This window comes from Leuciscus leuciscus, assembly GCF_965113295.1.
Source record: "Leuciscus leuciscus genome assembly, contig: SUPER_11_unloc_3, whole genome shotgun sequence".
In the NCBI taxonomy this organism is placed as follows: domain Eukaryota; kingdom Metazoa; phylum Chordata; class Actinopteri; order Cypriniformes; family Leuciscidae; genus Leuciscus; species Leuciscus leuciscus.
The window spans coordinates 100,446-118,996 of record NW_028118544.1 but is presented as its reverse complement, the minus strand read 5'-3'; the positions used below and the strand labels follow the sequence as shown (position 1 = coordinate 118,996).

The window sequence follows — 18,551 nt, the reverse complement described above, 5'->3', positions numbered from 1 at the left end:
AGGCACAGGTGCTCGCTTTGGGGACACAACAGGCACAGGTGCTGAGTGCTGAGCTTTCTCCAATGTATCACCGAAGACCAGGGATGAGGTGAGATCCTCTTTTTTAGCACTGGGAGAGTTCTGCTGCCTCCACTGCTTCGTTGTCTTCAGTTCTCCCCCCTTATATTTCCCATCTGAGAAGCCCGAGTGCTGGGAATGAGCCTTCTCAGATGCTTCACTGAAGACCGGGGATGTGGGGCATGATGTTTCTCCTTCCTCCACTGTTTCCCACCACTGGTCTGAGATGAGGTCCTCATAGTCAGGATACTTAGATATGGGGTCTGAAACTTCCATTATCGCCCACCACCGCCCCGCAGCAAGGGCTGTAGTGAGCTCATCTGACAATTCAGTTGATGAGGACTGCTCTGCACTCTCAAAAATGGTGGGCATGGTTGACATACTCGAAAATGAACTAGAAGTGAACAATACTTCTTGCAATTTATATCTGTGAAACACTATGAAAGAAAGAGAAACAGAAGAGATTATTTGAATAATCAATTTTGTATCAATTTCCCTACTAATATGCACAACTCAGATGCACATAATGTAAATGTATATAGTAATTTCACAATCGCCTACTCGCTACAAGAAGAATAAATCCGCGGCACTGTTTATACTCACGATCATTATGACGTAACAGTCGACAGTTGACGTCACAGTTATTGTTATTGTTGTTATTATTATTTTAATAAATTGTTTTGCCTCTGTCACAGTGTATTCTTAACCTGAATTAGCACTGTTCATATAGGCAACACCAATAGGTGTCATGTAACACAAAATAAACCTATGTTTTCTTCATGATACAGGGCATAATCTTAGTTTCGTTTTTATTTTGTTACCATTAGACATCACTGGGTTTTAATTTGAGGTATGAAAACCTGACGATGCCACATATTGAAACACAAATTCATATAACATATTAATTAGCCTGTCATTTTCTTCATTTTCTAAGTCAATAAAGGTTATGTTAAATGAATAAATGTAGTGTAAATGTTGTAATGAAACCAACTGTACCGTTCAAAAGTACTGTTTGTTGTTGTATTTTTCAAAACTTGAAACTTGTGTGTGTGTGTGTGTGTCAGGTGGATTTTTTTAATGTTTTTGAAATAAGTCTCTTGCACTGCTCCCCCAGCCTGCATTTATTTGATTAAAATATAGTAGCCTAGGCTATAAACTACAGTATTGTGATGTATTATTACCATTTTAAATAACAGTTTTCTATTTGGACATATATAAAAAAAAAAAAAAAAAAATTTTTTTTTCTTTTTTTTTTTTTTCTGATTTCTAATTGTAATAACGATCTCATAGCTTTATTTCTGCAATTGTAAATGCAGTGAAAATATATTATTGGCACTTCTGTGTATGCACTGCAAAGATGTATTTTCCTTGAATGATTTAATTTGACTGGTGTTACCGTCCCAGGACGTATGCATTTGCGTTTTCTAATGGGTAAGTGTCATTGATTGATTTATTGAGTGTGTGTGCGCGCGCAGCCAATGGACCCAATTGCCTGCTGGGAGTTGTAGTTTTGTTGTACGTTGTATTTATACCACAGAAAGGACCTGTCTTTCACTTCGATGGTAACTAAAAAAAAATTCAAGCTGCGATTTTTCACGATGGATATCCTCGCGCGATCGAGTGTAGATTGTGTTAAACACGACAAGAACCAAAAATTCTGCGTTTATTCCTTAAAACAGTCGGTATTTCCCATATTGCTTCTCCTTTGCAGCTGCCATTGGCGCACGTCACAATTATAAGCGCCTGCTATTGGCGTAGGCAATGTTTACAGCACGATTATCAAGTATGTGGTGCGAACGCAACGGAACAGTCAGATTTACCATAAATGAACATGGTGAGTAACATTTTATAAACAATATTGTCAATATTGTTTGTTTTCCCTCTATTTTGCTGACGAGAATTTCAAAATAAAGCCCTACCAGAGTCTCAATGCAACAACAGACAGTGATTGAACCGTGAATTTTGTGAACCATTACATAATCCTATATAGGCTAATTATAAATTCAATTGTTATTATACTTTACAATATTACTGTTTGTTGTTGTATTTTTCAAAACTTGAAACTTGTGTGTGTGTGTCAGGTGGATTTTTTTAATGTTTTTGAAATAAGTCTCTTGCGCTGCTCCCCCAGCCTGCATTTATTTGATTAAAATATAGTAGCCTAGGCTATAAACTACAGTATTGTGATATATTATTACCATTTTAAATAACAGTTTCTATTTGGACATATATTAAAAGGTTTTTTTTTTGTTTTTTTTTGTCCAATTTCTTGTGCTCCTCCCTGTCCTAATCTAGGTGATGGGACCTACCAGCTGTTCCTCATCAATGGCAAGAGGATCCAGTATTTAAGCAGAGCCGGGGGGGGGGGGAGAGAGAGAGACTGGGACTGGGACTGGGACTGAGACTGGGACTGGGACTGGGACTGGGACTGGGACTGGGACTGGGACTGGGACTGGGACTGGGACTGGGACTGGGACTGGGAGAGGTTTCTTCTCCCAAGAGCCTGAGGCCCCGTTTACACGATGGGAAAACGCAGATATTTCCCTGCGTTTTGGCCTGTCATTTACACGAAAACGCAGTTTTTATCCCAGAGAACGATTATTTCTAAAAACTCCGGCCAAAGTGGAGATTTCTGAAAACGCCGGTTATGTGTTGCCGTGTCAACTGGGAGAAACGGGGTTTTAGGTTCTCAAACGTCACATTATGCGCCAGAAAATGCTTACGTCATGTGAGCGCCCTATGTTCAGAGTTTGTTCCATACTGTCTATGAGTTTGTTTGGCTACTATTTGATCATGGATGCTGTTAAAGTGGTACTCATTTTTACTTTTGTGAAAACGCTTTTGGCCTGTTTGCATTTGCTTCGCTGTCTGTCCACACGAACGAACCTCGCGCCATGTCTATTGTTTTGAAAGGAACAGGAAGTCGCTCGTGCTATTCGTCGTTGTCGATTTTGAGGATTCTGATTGGCTTGCATGGCTTTATCCTTCTCCTTACACTGCCGCCCCTTTGTATTTATGCGGGTTGATGTAAACGACAACTTTTTTTGAAAACGATATTGCGTGCACGATGTTATTTTTGAAAACGGAGGGGGAGAAATATTCGTTTCTCTAAATACCCGGCTATGTGTAAATGTGGCCTGAGACTGTTGTGTTACCAGACTTGGAGTGTTGCTCTTGTTGGTGTATGTTAAGCTTAAGTGTGTTGTTACGCTTAAATGTGTTGTTACGGCTGTAGTGTGCAGCTTTGAATTGCTTGCCCATTGTTGAGTGTTGGAGCAGTAGGGAGTGGGTGCCATTTTTCTTTTCTCATTTTCTCCTGTTTTTTGTTAGTTAGGAAGTAAGGTAAGAGTTCTGTTGTTTATTTGTGTTGATTGTTGTAGGTCAATTAGGTGTTCCTTCTACCGGGTAGTGAGATCTTTTGTTTGTTTTGGCTTTACCTGCTCCTGAAGAACAGGCTTCATTTCTTTTTCTTTTGGAGCTGTTTGTTTAGGATTCTTTTTGCACTGTATTTATCACTTATTGTAAATAAATGTATTGGAAATCTTACTTTGTGTATTGTGTGCTGGGACTCAGATAGGTTAACTTTTCTTTGTTGCTGTTCATTTTTGCTTTAAAGCTACTTTCCCTTTTGCCCCTAGAAAATGAATTGGGAACGTAACAGTGGTATTGTGTAATTATTCGAATAGAATTGAGTCTTTTCTCTCTGTTTTGCATGCGTCGTCATAATCATTATTGTTATTGTTGTTATTATTATTTTAATAAATTGTTTTGCCTCTGTCACAGTGTATTCTTAACCTGAATTAGCACTGTTCATATAGGCAACACCAATAGGTGTCATGTAACACAAAATAAACCTATGTTTTCTTCATGATACAGGGCATAATCTTAGTTTCGTTTTTATTTTGTTACCATTAGACATCACTGGGTTTTAATTTGAGGTATGAAAACCTGACGATGCCACATATTGAAACACAAATTCATATAACATATTAATTAGCCTGTCATTTTCTTCATTTTCTAAGTCAATAAAGGTTATGTTAAATGAATAAATGTAGTGTAAATGTTGTAATGAAACCAACTGTACCGTTCAAAAGTACTGTTTGTTGTTGTATTTTTCAAAACTTGAAACTTGTGTGTGTGTGTGTGTCAGGTGGATTTTTTTAATGTTTTTGAAATAAGTCTCTTGCACTGCTCCCCCAGCCTGCATTTATTTGATTAAAATATAGTAGCCTAGGCTATAAACTACAGTATTGTGATGTATTATTACCATTTTAAATAACAGTTTTCTATTTGGACATATATAAAAAAAAAATAAAAAAAAAATTTTTTTTCTTTTTTTTTTTTTTCTGATTTCTAATTGTAATAACGATCTCATAGCTTTATTTCTGCAATTGTAAATGCAGTGAAAATATATTATTGGCACTTCTGTGTATGCACTGCAAAGATGTATTTTCCTTGAATGATTTAATTTGACTGGTGTTACCGTCCCAGGACGTATGCATTTGCGTTTTCTAATGGGTAAGTGTCATTGATTGATTTATTGAGTGTGTGTGCGCGCGCAGCCAATGGACCCAATTGCCTGCTGGGAGTTGTAGTTTTGTTGTACGTTGTATTTATACCACAGAAAGGACCTGTCTTTCACTTCGATGGTAACTAAAAAAAAATTCAAGCTGCGATTTTTCACGATGGATATCCTCGCGCGATCGAGTGTAGATTGTGTTAAACACGACAAGAACCAAAAATTCTGCGTTTATTCCTTAAAACAGTCGGTATTTCCCATATTGCTTCTCCTTTGCAGCTGCCATTGGCGCACGTCACAATTATAAGCGCCTGCTATTGGCGTAGGCAATGTTTACAGCACGATTATCAAGTATGTGGTGCGAACGCAACGGAACAGTCAGATTTACCATAAATGAACATGGTGAGTAACATTTTATAAACAATATTGTCAATATTGTTTGTTTTCCCTCTATTTTGCTGACGAGAATTTCAAAATAAAGCCCTACCAGAGTCTCAATGCAACAACAGACAGTGATTGAACCGTGAATTTTGTGAACCATTACATAATCCTATATAGGCTAATTATAAATTCAATTGTTATTATACTTTACAATATTACTGTTTGTTGTTGTATTTTTCAAAACTTGAAACTTGTGTGTGTGTGTCAGGTGGATTTTTTTAATGTTTTTGAAATAAGTCTCTTGCGCTGCTCCCCCAGCCTGCATTTATTTGATTAAAATATAGTAGCCTAGGCTATAAACTACAGTATTGTGATATATTATTACCATTTTAAATAACAGTTTCTATTTGGACATATATTAAAAGGTTTTTTTTTTGTTTTTTTTTGTCCAATTTCTTGTGCTCCTCCCTGTCCTAATCTAGGTGATGGGACCTACCAGCTGTTCCTCATCAATGGCAAGAGGATCCAGTATTTAAGCAGAGCCGGGGGGGGGAGAGAGAGAGACTGGGACTGGGACTGGGACTGGGACTGGGACTGGGACTGGGACTGGGACTGGGACTGGGAGAGGTTTCTTCTCCCAAGAGCCTGAGGCCCCGTTTACACGATGGGAAAACGCAGATATTTCCCTGCGTTTTGGCCTGTCATTTACACGAAAACGCAGTTTTTATCCCAGAGAACGATTATTTCTAAAAACTCCGGCCAAAGTGGAGATTTCTGAAAACGCCGGTTATGTGTTGCCGTGTCAACTGGGAGAAACGGGGTTTTAGGTTCTCAAACGTCACATTATGCGCCAGAAAATGCTTACGTCATGTGAGCGCCCTATGTTCAGAGTTTGTTCGTTCCATACTGTCTATGAGTTTGTTTGGCTACTATTTGATCATGGATGCTGTTAAAGTGGTACTCATTTTTACTTTTGTGAAAACGCTTTTGGCCTGTTTGCATTTGCTTCGCTGTCTGTCCACACGAACGAACCTCGCGCCATGTCTATTGTTTTGAAAGGAACAGGAAGTCGCTCGTGCTATTCGTCGTTGTCGATTTTGAGGATTCTGATTGGCTTGCATGGCTTTATCCTTCTCCTTACACTGCCGCCCCTTTGTATTTATGCGGGTTGATGTAAACGACAACTTTTTTTGAAAACGATATTGCGTGCACGATGTTATTTTTGAAAACGGAGGGGGAGAAATATTCGTTTCTCTAAATACCCGGCTATGTGTAAATGTGGCCTGAGACTGTTGTGTTACCAGACTTGGAGTGTTGCTCTTGTTGGTGTATGTTAAGCTTAAGTGTGTTGTTACGCTTAAATGTGTTGTTACGGCTGTAGTGTGCAGCTTTGAATTGCTTGCCCATTGTTGAGTGTTGGAGCAGTAGGGAGTGGGTGCCATTTTTCTTTTCTCATTTTCTCCTGTTTTTTGTTAGTTAGGAAGTAAGGTAAGAGTTCTGTTGTTTATTTGTGTTGATTGTTGTAGGTCAATTAGGTGTTCCTTCTACCGGGTAGTGAGATCTTTTGTTTGTTTTGGCTTTACCTGCTCCTGAAGAACAGGCTTCATTTCTTTTTCTTTTGGAGCTGTTTGTTTAGGATTCTTTTTGCACTGTATTTATCACTTATTGTAAATAAATGTATTGGAAATCTTACTTTGTGTATTGTGTGCTGGGACTCAGATAGGTTAACTTTTCTTTGTCGCTGTTCATTTTAGCTTTAAAGCTACTTTCCCTTTTGCCCCTAGAAAATGAATTGGGAACGTAACAGTGGTATTGTGTAATTATTCGAATAGAATTGAGTCTTTTCTCTCTGTTTTGCATGCGTCGTCATAATCATTATTGTTATTGTTGTTATTATTATTTTAATAAATTGTTTTGCCTCTGTCACAGTGTATTCTTAACCTGAATTAGCACTGTTCATATAGGCAACACCAATAGGTGTCATGTAACACAAAATAAACCTATGTTTTCTTCATGATACAGGGCATAATCTTAGTTTCGTTTTTATTTTGTTACCATTAGACATCACTGGGTTTTAATTTGAGGTATGAAAACCTGACGATGCCACATATTGAAACACAAATTCATATAACATATTAATTAGCCTGTCATTTTCTTCATTTTCTAAGTCAATAAAGGTTATGTTAAATGAATAAATGTAGTGTAAATGTTGTAATGAAACCAACTGTACCGTTCAAAAGTACTGTTTGTTGTTGTATTTTTCAAAACTTGAAACTTGTGTGTGTGTGTGTGTGTCAGGTGGATTTTTTTAATGTTTTTGAAATAAGTCTCTTGCACTGCTCCCCCAGGCTGCATGCATTTATTTGATTAAAATATAGTAGCCTAGGCTATAAACTACAGTATTGTGATGTATTATTACCATTTTAAATAACAGTTTCTATTTGGACATATATAAAAAAAAAAATTAAAAAAAAAATTCTTTTTTTTTTTTTCTGATTTCTAATTGTAATAACGATCTCATAGCTTTATTTCTGCAATTGTAAATGCAGTGAAAATATATTATTGGCACTTCTGTGTATGCACTGCAAAGATGTATTTTCCTTGAATGATTTAATTTGACTGGTGTTACCGTCCCAGGACGTATGCATTTGCGTTTTCTAATGGGTAAGTGTCATTGATTGATTTATTGAGTGTGTGTGCGCGCGCAGCCAATGGACCCAACGGCCTGCTGGGAGTTGTAGTTTTGTTGTACGTTGTATTTATACCACAGAAAGGACCTGTCTTTCACTTCGATGGTAACTAAAAAAAAATTCAAGCTGGGATTTTTCACGATGGATATCCTCGCGCGATCGAGTGTAGATTGTGTTAAACACGACAAGAACCAAAAATTCTGCGTTTATTCCTTAAAACAGTCGGTATTTCCCATATTGCTTCTCCTTTGCAGCTGCCATTGGCGCACGTCACGATTATAAGCGCTTGCTATTGGCGTTGGCAATGTTTACAGCACGATTATCAAGTATGTGGTGCGAACGCAACGGAACAGTCAGATTTACCATAAATGAACATGGTGAGTAACATTTTATAAACAATATTGTCAATATTGTTTGTTTTCCCTCTATTTTGCTGACGAGAATTTCAAAATAAAGCCCTACCAGAGTCTCAATGCAACAACAGACAGTGATTGAACCGTGAATTTTGTGAACCATTACATAATCCTATATAGGCTAATTATAAATTCAATTGTTATTATACTTTACAATATTACTGTTTGTTGTTGTATTTTTCAAAACTTGAAACTTGTGTGTGTGTGTCAGGTGGATTTTTTTAATGTTTTTGAAATAAGTCTCTTGCGCTGCTCCCCCAGCCTGCATTTATTTGATTAAAATATAGTAGCCTAGGCTATAAACTACAGTATTGTGATATATTATTACCATTTTAAATAACAGTTTCTATTTGGACATATATTAAAAGGTTTTTTTTGGGGTTTTTTTTGTCCAATTTCTTGTGCTCCTCCCTGTCCTAATCTAGGTGATGGGACCTACCAGCTGTTCCTCATCAATGGCAAGAGGATCCAGTATTTAAGCAGAGCCGGGGGGGAGAGAGAGAGACTGGGACTGGGACTGGGACTGGGACTGGGACTGGGACTGGGACTGGGACTGGGACTGGGACTGGGAGAGGTTTCTTCTCCCAAGAGCCTGAGGCCCCGTTTACACGATGGGAAAACGCAGATATTTCCCTGCGTTTTGGCCTGTCATTTACACGAAAACGCAGTTTTTATCCCAGAGAACGATTATTTCTAAAAACTCCGGCCAAAGTGGAGATTTCTGAAAACGCCGGTTATGTGTTGCCGTGTCAACTGGGAGAAACGGGGTTTTAGGTTCTCAAACGTCACATTATGCGCCAGAAAATGCTTACGTCATGTGAGCGCCCTATGTTCAGAGTTTGTTCCATACTGTCTATGAGTTTGTTTGGCTACTATTTGATCATGGATGCTGTTAAAGTGGTACTCATTTTTACTTTTGTGAAAACGCTTTTGGCCTGTTTGCATTTGCCGCGCTGTCTGTCCACACGAACGAACCTCGCGCCATGTCTATTGTTTTGAAAGGAACAGGAAGTCGCTCGTGCTATTCGTCGTTGTCGATTTTGAGGATTCTGATTGGCTTGCATGGCTTTATCCTTCTCCTTACACTGCCGCCCCTTTGTATTTATGCGGGTTGATGTAAACGACAACTTTTTTTGAAAACGATATTGCGTGCACGATGTTATTTTTGAAAACGGAGGGGGAGAAATATTCGTTTCTCTAAATACCCGGCTATGTGTAAATGTGGCCTGAGACTGTTGTGTTACCAGACTTGGAGTGTTGCTCTTGTTGGTGTATGTTAAGCTTAAGTGTGTTGTTACGCTTAAATGTGTTGTTACGGCTGTAGTGTGCAGCTTTGAATTGCTTGCCCATTGTTGAGTGTTGGAGCAGTAGGGAGTGGGTGCCATTTTTCTTTTCTCATTTTCTCCTGTTTTTTGTTAGTTAGGAAGTAAGGTAAGAGTTCTGTTGTTTATTTGTGTTGATTGTTGTAGGTCAATTAGGTGTTCCTTCTACCGGGTAGTGAGATCTTTTGTTTGTTTTGGCTTTACCTGCTCCTGAAGAACAGGCTTCATTTCTTTTTCTTTTGGAGCTGTTTGTTTAGGATTCTTTTTGCACTGTATTTATCACTTATTGTAAATAAATGTATTGGAAATCTTACTTTGTGTATTGTGTGCTGGGACTCAGATAGGTTAACTTTTCTTTGTCGCTGTTCATTTTAGCTTTAAAGCTACTTTCCCTTTTGCCCCTAGAAAATGAATTGGGAACGTAACAGTGGTATTGTGTAATTATTCGAATAGAATTGAGTCTTTTCTCTCTGTTTTGCATGCGTCGTCATAATCATTATTGTTATTGTTGTTATTATTATTTTAATAAATTGTTTTGCCTCTGTCACAGTGTATTCTTAACCTGAATTAGCACTGTTCATATAGGCAACACCAATAGGTGTCATGTAACACAAAATAAACCTATGTTTTCTTCATGATACAGGGCATAATCTTAGTTTCGTTTTTATTTTGTTACCATTAGACATCACTGGGTTTTAATTTGAGGTATGAAAACCTGACGATGCCACATATTGAAACACAAATTCATATAACATATTAATTAGCCTGTCATTTTCTTCATTTTCTAAGTCAATAAAGGTTATGTTAAATGAATAAATGTAGTGTAAATGTTGTAATGAAACCAACTGTACCGTTCAAAAGTACTGTTTGTTGTTGTATTTTTCAAAACTTGAAACTTGTGTGTGTGTGTGTCAGGTGGATTTTTTTAATGTTTTTGAAATAAGTCTCTTGCACTGCTCCCCCAGCCTGCATTTATTTGATTAAAATATAGTAGCCTAGGCTATAAACTACAGTATTGTGATGTATTATTACCATTTTAAATAACAGTTTTCTATTTGGACATATATAAAAAAAAAATAAAAAAAAATTTTTTTTCTTTTTTTTTTTTTTCTGATTTCTAATTGTAATAACGATCTCATAGCTTTATTTCTGCAATTGTAAATGCAGTGAAAATATATTATTGGCACTTCTGTGTATGCACTGCAAAGATGTATTTTCCTTGAATGATTTAATTTGACTGGTGTTACCGTCCCAGGACGTATGCATTTGCGTTTTCTAATGGGTAAGTGTCATTGATTGATTTATTGAGTGTGTGTGCGCGCGCAGCCAATGGACCCAATTGCCTGCTGGGAGTTGTAGTTTTGTTGTACGTTGTATTTATACCACAGAAAGGACCTGTCTTTCACTTCGATGGTAACTAAAAAAAAATTCAAGCTGCGATTTTTCACGATGGATATCCTCGCGCGATCGAGTGTAGATTGTGTTAAACACGACAAGAACCAAAAATTCTGCGTTTATTCCTTAAAACAGTCGGTATTTCCCATATTGCTTCTCCTTTGCAGCTGCCATTGGCGCACGTCACAATTATAAGCGCCTGCTATTGGCGTAGGCAATGTTTACAGCACGATTATCAAGTATGTGGTGCGAACGCAACGGAACAGTCAGATTTACCATAAATGAACATGGTGAGTAACATTTTATAAACAATATTGTCAATATTGTTTGTTTTCCCTCTATTTTGCTGACGAGAATTTCAAAATAAAGCCCTACCAGAGTCTCAATGCAACAACAGACAGTGATTGAACCGTGAATTTTGTGAACCATTACATAATCCTATATAGGCTAATTATAAATTCAATTGTTATTATACTTTACAATATTACTGTTTGTTGTTGTATTTTTCAAAACTTGAAACTTGTGTGTGTGTGTCAGGTGGATTTTTTTAATGTTTTTGAAATAAGTCTCTTGCGCTGCTCCCCCAGCCTGCATTTATTTGATTAAAATATAGTAGCCTAGGCTATAAACTACAGTATTGTGATATATTATTACCATTTTAAATAACAGTTTCTATTTGGACATATATTAAAAAGTTTTTTTTTTGTTTTTTTTTGTCCAATTTCTTGTGCTCCTCCCTGTCCTAATCTAGGTGATGGGACCTACCAGCTGTTCCTCATCAATGGCAAGAGGATCCAGTATTTAAGCAGAGCCGGGGGGGGGGGAGAGAGAGAGACTGGGACTGGGACTGGGACTGGGACTGGGACTGGGACTGGGACTGGGACTGGGACTGGGACTGGGACTGGGACTGGGAGAGGTTTCTTCTCCCAAGAGCCTGAGGCCCCGTTTACACGATGGGAAAACGCAGATATTTCCCTGCGTTTTGGCCTGTCATTTACACGAAAACGCAGTTTTTATCCCAGAGAACGATTATTTCTAAAAACTCCGGCCAAAGTGGAGATTTCTGAAAACGCCGGTTATGTGTTGCCGTGTCAACTGGGAGAAACGGGGTTTTAGGTTCTCAAACGTCACATTATGCGCCAGAAAATGCTTACGTCATGTGAGCGCCCTATGTTCAGAGTTTGTTCCATACTGTCTATGAGTTTGTTTGGCTACTATTTGATCATGGATGCTGTTAAAGTGGTACTCATTTTTACTTTTGTGAAAACGCTTTTGGCCTGTTTGCATTTGCTTCGCTGTCTGTCCACACGAACGAACCTCGCGCCATGTCTATTGTTTTGAAAGGAACAGGAAGTCGCTCGTGCTATTCGTCGTTGTCGATTTTGAGGATTCTGATTGGCTTGCATGGCTTTATCCTTCTCCTTACACTGCCGCCCCTTTGTATTTATGCGGGTTGATGTAAACGACAACTTTTTTTGAAAACGATATTGCGTGCACGATGTTATTTTTGAAAACGGAGGGGGAGAAATATTCGTTTCTCTAAATACCCGGCTATGTGTAAATGTGGCCTGAGACTGTTGTGTTACCAGACTTGGAGTGTTGCTCTTGTTGGTGTATGTTAAGCTTAAGTGTGTTGTTACGCTTAAATGTGTTGTTACGGCTGTAGTGTGCAGCTTTGAATTGCTTGCCCATTGTTGAGTGTTGGAGCAGTAGGGAGTGGGTGCAACATTGGCTGTGAATCTGAATAAAATGTGTCTTTACACAAAACATTATCATAATTCAACCTGTATGTATTAAAAGCCGTAGTCACCTTTCACTTATTCATGCAAAAGCTATAAAAATAATGACTGAGATTATCTTAAATTTATACTATTTTTGAGAGGATAGATAGATGAATTTACTCACTTTTTTAATTTGTCCTTTCAGGGAGATATATACTGTTTTTGCCATTTCTGCTTTCTACCTCCTCTGGCAACTCAAAGGGAGCAGTTTTGCATTTTTTGGATGCAGGACCAAGAAAAGTACACGCAAATTTCATGGACAATATGTAATTTTTAATAATATGAACCACACCCGTTTCAAACAGTTGAGTGTCGCTGTCCACTGGAGCCATAAAGGTTCTCTCAACATTAGTGAGGGCACTGATGGTGGTCGTTTAGAAAGACCCAATCTTAACTTTATCTGTGGACACTTCATGTTTTTGTGCGGCGGTTTGTGCGGTTGTCCACTCAGATGAGCCGGGTGAAAGCAGGTCGGCTGTACGGTTGGCTTGCAACAGACATTCTGGAGGGTGACAGAAAATAAACATTGACTCAATAAGCATTGATAATACCAATTAGGCCTACCTTTTTTAAACCTTAGTGCGCTGACAATAAGCCTACATTAATATTAACCATACAAACTACAAATTAATAAAACTAGAAAAATAAAACTGTGAAAACAGTGAAAAGACTGTTAATAATGTTTTATTTCTTTTTTTTATTATTATTAGGGTGGCCCGATTATGATTTTCTATTGCTGATAACAATTTTTTTCAAGCAAATTGGCCAATTCCGATAGCCGATTTTTTCCTTTAAGCAAATTTATTTGTTGTTTATTTGCTCTATAACATCTGTTGCCAGCCATTTTGAAATGTAATCATGATGCAAACAAAGAGGCTACACACATGTAGCATGATCATTTATTTTTTATTTAAATTAGATTGTATAATTTCAAGATTTAAAGCAAAAACAAAATGGTCTGACTTTTGTTTTGTGAAATTATGCTAGAAGACACCTGCACAAAACAAAAACAGCAGACGGACTGAATGAAAACGCAAATTCACTTTCTGTCAGTAGGTGGCGCTTGGAAATCGCAAGTGTCTTAAATGTGAGTGTAAATGCAATGAAGAAATTTTTTTATTTAAATTACAATTTTGCCACAGTTTTTGCATGAACATGTTAAACATATCTAATCATTTCTGTAATACATTTTTATTTAAATTTTGCAACTTATAAAGTGTTACAATATGTATTCAATTTACATATTAAAACTATTGTATGAAATGGCAAATGTAAATTATATAATTGAATTTTCATTTTCATTTTGCACCAAACGTTGCACAAATGTATGGGGAAATTTAAATTTAAATACAGAAATGCATTGCCATTTTACATATTGCATTTCAAATTGAATATTGCTACCCATAAGCTTCCATACACATGGTACCTGTTACTTGTTACTTGTTACAGTACAGATTGGAGGTTGACCAATCACAGTTGTCTCTGATCATTGGCTAGAGACGCTTATTTAATCATTATAGTGAGAAAGTACGACAGCTTCTAAACCCATACAATTAATAGATTTAATCGGTTATGGTTTATAACGCGCATACATTTCCAAAAAGACAAAAAAGTCCCGAATATTGCATAAATGGAGCATTCGGGTTTTTGAGCCGATGAGCGCCCTCTGGTGGAACATTGAAGGATTGTTTGTGTGACAGTTCTGATGTTTTCCTCTAGTTACGTGATGTAAGGAAGTACAGGACATATATAGTTAAAAAAATATGCCTGTGAGTTTGATGTAATGACAAAACATGGTTTCACGTTATTTTTATTTTTATCGGCCGTCGCCATCACTACATTTAGGGACGAACAAGAATTCTGTGAGAATGAAAGTTGTAATGAAAGAGAGTTCGATAAGAGTCACTTTTATAGCAATGTGAAACACTGTGGAGAAATACCACTGGCATTATCACATAAACTACTAGGTAAGATACAGATATGAGTGCCAACATGCTATTTTACACGTTGATATGTTTTAATAACTTCTGTGTGTTTTACAGATGCTCTGCCTCTTGATGAGGTTGATGGTAATGTTATTCGTACTGTGAAGAGAAGTGTGTTTTCAGAGTCTCAGCCCTCTCCTCTGAAAGAGCCCCTGACACTGGCTGCTGTGTCACAGGTCAATAAACCCATCCACTCATCATCATTTACAGAGAACTTGTGCTTCACTGCAGTCAAACCTGGGGATATTGTTGCAGTAACTGTGTATATGTAATTTATGAAACAGAAAAATACAATGGAGCTAGTGCCATCTAACCACCAGTCAAAAGTTTGGTCACACCCACCCATTCTTTATCATTTTTCTTGTCCACATTTTAAAATAGTAATAAATTAATCATCATCATCACCACCAATAGCATTGTCGTCGTCAGCATAATTTTGAACTTATTCAGGCTGTTGTTACAAAGAAGTACACTTCATCATACTTTTAAAAAGAGAAATTATATGAAAATAATATAGGCTACTTTAAAAGAATATACTTTGGTGCAAACTGAATATAATGTTTCGGACACTTAATTGCATCATGTTAACTGAAATTAAATGAACATTTATTATAGTTTGTTAAGAAACGGTCATGAAAGTATACTTGTTAAGTGGCTTTTTATTTCATTAATTTTGTATTATCTGCAATAACTGTTTTTTAAAAGAAACATAGTTTTCCATTTTTATTTTTAACACTTATTTTTTACAAGGGTGAAGCAGATCACTTAAAAATAAATAAAATTTGAACCACCCAACTCCTCAAATAAATGTCTACTTTAGGTTGTGGGCAAATTATTTTTAGCTATTATACTCTATTATATATATAGCTATTATATAATGCTAGCTTAAAAATTGGACCAAACACTTACATACCAATAGAAACACTTTATCATAAATGTATTTAGTCACAAACAGTTCATTTATTGTATTGAGTTAATTAATTCAGTTCATTTAGTGTTTTTTGTTTGTTTTTGTCAGTTATACTTTTATAAATTGATTCAGTCATAAAGCTTTTAATCAGCTAATGAACTCGTGGGCCACTTGGACTCTTTACAGAACCACCAGTGGTCTGAGGATCACAGTCTGAGAAAACTGCTTTAAAACCAAACTGGACCATGGTACCACCACAGTACTTTTGTGTAAATGTTGTTTCTGCATATATTCAGGCTCTTTTGTGTATTTCAGGATGTGTTGAGGAATATTTTGGATCTGAATGAGTCTGTGATTCAGAATGAAGAGTTTGTCCGTTGTGTCAGTGGTGGGAAACTGTTTCCTGGCTCTGTTCCACTGGCACACAGATACGGGGGCCATCAGGTAAAACTGACCGTCACTTCAAACCCGACAGCGATGGCGTAAGACAACCAGAGCAAACATGTCAACCATGTGTTATTATTATTATAGTTTGGTTATTGGGCCGGACAGCTGGGGGATGGAAGAGCACATTTGTTGGGTGAATACACAAACAGGTAAAATCATCCTTTTCCATCAGCGTTCAACACAAATCATCAGTTGTTATTGTCAGATGTGACTTTTCTGTTGTAATGCATGTCAACTTTCCCATAATGTTGTTTAAGATTAAAGAATGGAAAGTGTGATCTATACTTACTGGTTTTTCAGCAAATAGATGATTCTGGCATTTTTTTATCTATTTCTCGTTTAATGCTTAAACATGCGTCTGAACAATGACATCTCTCAGTTTAGAACTGACAAGTGTTAACCGTTAGAGCGGTATACAATCTCTCTTTTATCCAGAAAGGGTGAAAGATGGGAAGTCCAGTTGAAAGGCTCAGGAAAGACACCGTACTCAAGGTGAATATCAGTTTCTGCTGCTCAATATTTTTGATATGCTTTTTAAGTAATTCTGAAATATATTTAGTTGTAAATGATCTTACATTATGACTCATAGTGTGTGATTCTCTGTCTGGCAGGAGTGTAATGGTTATGCTGTTTACTGTACATGATGTTTTGTGTGCAGGTCTGGTGATGGACGGGCTGTGATTCGCTCCTCTGTGAGGGAGTTCCTGTGCAGTGAAGCCATGCACTTTCTGGGAGTTCCTACCAGCAGAGCCCTCAGGTGTACACACACACACACACACACACACACACACACACACATATACAATACTGCAAAAGTGGAGGAAAATTGTATGAATAGTAAGCTACTTTAGATCTACTATAAATTTTGTATATACTTACAGTATAATATACATGGGTTGAGGGGCATGATTAATTGCATACTTTTTTTAATCCATTACTTGTTTTATTTTACTTCATTATATTCTAATAAGTTAAAGTGAAACAGACAGCCATAATAATAACATATAATAATTGTATTGTTAAATGTGTGTTATTGCTCCAGCATTGTTTCCTCTGTATAGATTTTGTCCCCAACACGTCTGATGACGAGGGCCGGTACAGTATAGGAGCTCAGGCTAATGTTGGCCTGTTCAATCTACAGAAACTTCTAGAAGCTCTGAAACCACTGCTGACCTCAGATCAGCTTTCACAGTAAGAGATCCTTTTATTTTCTGTTGGTATTGGTCTGGAATAAATACGGGTGATTCATGTCAATTCATTTACTTCAGATCTCAGCAAATATTGAGAGAGTATCCACAAATCTACCATCAAAGGTGAGCCTGTCATTAGACAATATAGATCACTGTATTCCTCTCTGAGTCGTTCCTGATCTCACTTTACTGTTTCTGTTATAGATTTCATGAGATGTTCAAAGCAAAGTTGGGCTTTCTGGGAAATGAAGAAAAGGATTCATATGTGATTGCATTTCTTCTAAAGGTAAATATTAGCTGGATAGTTTTTTTCTCTAATTGTACTATAATTATGACCGCCGCTAGCATAGCTAGCGAAAGCGGTCATATAGGGATTGTCAAGGTTTTTTTTTGTTGTTTTTTTTATCTACTGAATTTTTCGTCAACGATACCAGGGACACCGAAACACTGGGGAACATGAAATTTGGTGGGCATGTAGCCCCACTAGACTTTTACGGAAAAATTTCGTTTGGTCCCCGGGGGCCACTCCCCCCCCGCGCTGGGCCCCCCCAAACCCAAAAAATGCAGTTTTTCCTAAATAACTACCTGAACCGTGGCACCGAGGATGAAGACATTTTTATGGTATGTTGGTCTTAAGGGCCCACATCAACCTATCCCATAATCACTCATTTGTGATTTGCGCCCCTCCCATAAAAAATGAAAATGCAATATTATTCTGCTTTAATCGCCCCTATCTTCAGTGGAGATGTTCAGAACTGCACCATATTTCATGTGTATGATTAACTTGACATCCTCTGGGGGTATCCTCTGCTAAGTTTCGTAGAATTTCATCCATGGGGGGGTATAAAATAAATTCATTTATGTGCACATTTAGTGACTGTACACTCATCGGCCTGTAGATGGTGGTGTTGAGCGAAGGGTTGCTGGTTTAGGATGATACTGTCACACACACACATGCAGGAATACAAACAAACGCAAGCATGCACACACACTGACATCCACACGCACAGACACACACCCATACACACACATACAAATCCACATGCACAGACACACACACACAAACACACACGCGCACACACATGTACGCACGCATACATACACGCACAGACACACACACACACAGACACACACATACACAAACACACACACATACACAACACACACAGACAGACATGCACATACTACTACTTTTTTTAGGTATATACATAAACACGCAATATAGCCAAATTGCTCCACGTCATTTATTTTTGTGGAAAGCCAGTGCAGGCCTGAGCGGCGGTCATATTTTGTACCGCCATGCGGTACATCTAGTTAATTTGATTATTGGGCCGGACAGCTGGGGGATGGAAGAGCACATTTGTTGGGTGAATACACAAACAGGTAAAATCATCCTTTTCCATCAGTAAGGAATCAGTAAGACACACACACACACTGATATATATACACACACAATTTAAT

General features: G+C 37.5%; 2 protein-coding genes and 1 long non-coding RNA gene across 5 annotated transcripts in view; 1 reads left to right on the top strand and 2 right to left on the bottom strand.

Moving 5' to 3' along the window:
- Positions 1-18,551, bottom strand: part of LOC309510160 (uncharacterized protein) — a 169,527-nt gene that overhangs the window by 93,598 nt on the left and 57,378 nt on the right. The gene's annotated exons all lie outside the window — the stretch shown is intronic.
- LOC309510152 (NACHT, LRR and PYD domains-containing protein 12-like) overlaps positions 1-18,551 on the bottom strand; it is a gene marked incomplete at its 3' end in the record, with an annotated part of 757,492 nt that overhangs the window by 681,684 nt on the left and 57,257 nt on the right. The window lies entirely within an intron of this gene.
- On the top strand, positions 14,400-18,438 carry LOC309510163. Of its 3 annotated transcripts, XR_014210226.1 has the most exons (6): positions 14,400-14,525; positions 14,601-14,719; positions 15,769-16,392; positions 16,559-16,657; positions 16,962-17,091; positions 17,169-18,438. It is a non-coding gene; the product is annotated as an uncharacterized lncRNA (long non-coding RNA). The 3 variants fall into 3 exon arrangements; XR_014210227.1 differs by lacking the exon at positions 14,400-14,525 and having other exon boundaries at positions 14,534-14,719; XR_014210228.1 differs by lacking the exons at positions 14,400-14,525; positions 14,601-14,719 and having other exon boundaries at positions 15,503-16,392.